The sequence below is a fragment of the Tenrec ecaudatus genome, chromosome 8 (assembly GCF_050624435.1).
Source record: "Tenrec ecaudatus isolate mTenEca1 chromosome 8, mTenEca1.hap1, whole genome shotgun sequence".
Lineage (NCBI taxonomy): Eukaryota > Metazoa > Chordata > Mammalia > Afrosoricida > Tenrecidae > Tenrec > Tenrec ecaudatus.
Window position 1 is genome coordinate 155,024,288 of NC_134537.1, and position 2,616 is coordinate 155,026,903.

General features: G+C 38.8%; 1 pseudogene; it reads right to left on the reverse strand.

The window, feature by feature from the left end:
* Positions 1-1,492: 1,492 nt before the first annotated feature.
* On the reverse strand, positions 1,493-1,564 carry LOC142455766 (U7 small nuclear RNA; annotated as a pseudogene).
* Between the last annotated feature and the right edge of the window lie 1,052 nt (positions 1,565-2,616).

Genomic DNA, 2,616 nt, shown 5'->3' on the forward strand with positions numbered 1-2,616 from the left:
GATCAGCGCTTACATTGTGAACACACAGTTTACAGAACATCACAAATGGTAGTGGAAGCCCAAAATCCATTTGCAGGGTCCACAAATGGTTAAGCCTCCAGTGAATTCGCTTTGACCAGAGTTGACGCATGTGAATAGCCATGTTGTTGGACAGAGAACATTGTATTATTGGTTATGGTAGATATTAAATGTTAAAATGTAATATCTTGACTTTGGTCTCCCTTTTGACTCATGTAGAAGCTGTTCCAGTTTTGTTGTTTTGTTTTCTGAGTGAAGGGGATTAAGACTGGTGAATTCCCTCTGATCAGAGACCAGGGATGTGAATAACCTCACGATCATGCAGAATCATTAGAAAGTAGATTACTGCAGATGTAGTTAGGTTAAAATTTAACTCTTTATCATTTGACCCATTTTAAATTTGTTTTAGGTTTTCAGTATTTTCTGTTTTCTTTTCAGTTGAGGATTTTCTCTGCTTCATTTGTTATTTTTGTTGGGGTTTGTTTGGTTGTTGCCTTTGTTTTATTTTTGTATATTTTTCAGTATATGAAATCCAGGAGGTTGTGGGGAAATGGGTACAACAAAGAGTACAAGAAAAGAAAAATGTTCTAAAGTTGATTATAGAAATGATTGTACAATTCTCAATGTGATTGTACTATTGAATTATATGATATGTGGAGTAGGAATAGTAAAGTTATTCAGTAAGTGTTACTGAATACATAGATTAATGTATAAGTAAATTATTTCACTAATGAGCTATAACCATGTAAAGGAGCAATTGATTAGGAAGAAAAACGCTTTATAGATTGCTCAGGAGTATATTACACATCATAAATGGCCTCAGAGCGTTAAATATTATCAGATGCCGAATGAAGAGTAAAGCAGAGCTATCAATGCAATTTAAGATGATTTTTACAGCCTCCCACCACATATTTTAATATAAGTTTTACCTGTAAGAGTTTTGTATTGTTTGCACATTGCTTTGCCTCCTGTTAGGCTTTTGCCTGGTCTGAGCTTTCAGGTACTCTCATGAGAATGATGCCTTCAGAACTAGGCGTGGTGATCAAGAGAGTCTCTGGCTGGATTGAGTTTATGGATTGAATTGTGTCTCCTGAAATATATATTGCAATCCTGCTCTCTAAACCATAAAGAGAATTCTGTTTGGAAATGGGTGTTTCTTTGTTATGTTAATTAGGTCAGCATTCCCAGGCTATTGCAACTCAATGTGAAGAAAACAAAAATCCTCACAACTGGCCCAGTAGGTAATATCAGGATAAATGGAGAAATGATGGACATTGTGAAGGGTTTTGTCTTGCTTGGACCCATAATCAAGGCTCATGGAGGCAGCAGTCAGGTGATCAAATGACACATGGCACTGGGTAAATCTAAGAGTTTTGAAAAGCCAGGGTGCGGTCTTGAGGACTAAGATGCTCTTGACTCAAGCCATGGCATTTTATTTATTTATTTATTTGTTTGTTTGTTTATTTATTGGAGGGGGGGTGTGTTCCAGAAAGAAAAAAAAATACAGGAAACCTGCTAGAGAAATTCTAAAAGAGATGTAACACTTAGCCATGGTGTTTTAAATTGCCTCATATGCATGTGAAAGGCGGACAATAAATAACGAAGGCCAAATTAGAATTGGTGCATTAGAATTATGATGCTGGAGAAGAATATTGAAAGTACCCTGGACTGCCAAAAGTAAAGCCAAGTCAATCTTGGAGGAAGCGCAGGCAGACTACTCCTTCTAGGCAATGATAAAGAGACTGTCTCATGCACTTTGGACATGTTGTCAGGAGAGACCTGTCCTCAGAGAAGGACATCATGCTTGGTAAAGTACCAGAGCAGTGAATTAAGAGAACGACCTTTGATGAATTGACACAATGGCTGCATTGGTGCTCAAACATCTGAACAATTGTGAAGACGGCACAGGACCAGGCAGTATTTTTGCTCTGTTGTGCACAGGGTCAGTATGAAAAATTAGATGTTGCATCAAGTCCAGATCATAGTGACCCTGTTCACAACAGAACTGCCAGGTCCGGCATGATTCTCACAATTGTTCTGAGGTGTGTGCCCATTGCTGCAGTCCCTTTGTCAGACCATCTCATTGAAGGTCTTCTCTTTTGCTACTAAATCCTGAAAAAAAATTTTTTAAGTGACTCCTCCTAGGGCCACTAACTTCCTGGATTTGAACTTAAGACCTTCTAAATTATGTGAAGAAACCCTGGGGACATTATTAAGCTCTAGCCTATATCAGCCAGGTCAGTAGTTTGAGACCACCTACTGCTATTTGGGAGAAAGACCAGGCTCTCCACTCCTGTAGTTAGTCAGTCTTGGAAACTCACAGGGACAGTGTTATCGGTTCTGTAGGGTTGCTATGAGTTGGCATCGACTCAATGGCAGTGAGTGACTCAATTTTGGGAAAATAAATACCATAAATACTCGAGTATAAGCCAACTCGATATCAGCCGAGGCACCTGCTTTTACCACAAAAACGGCATTAAAAATGTACTGAAAAACTCGGCTTACACACGAGTATACATAGTATGTGATGTTTAAATCCACCCATCCGTGGTATTTACATTAAGGAAGCACGGGGTAACTAGCTGTGTGAGTAAGGGG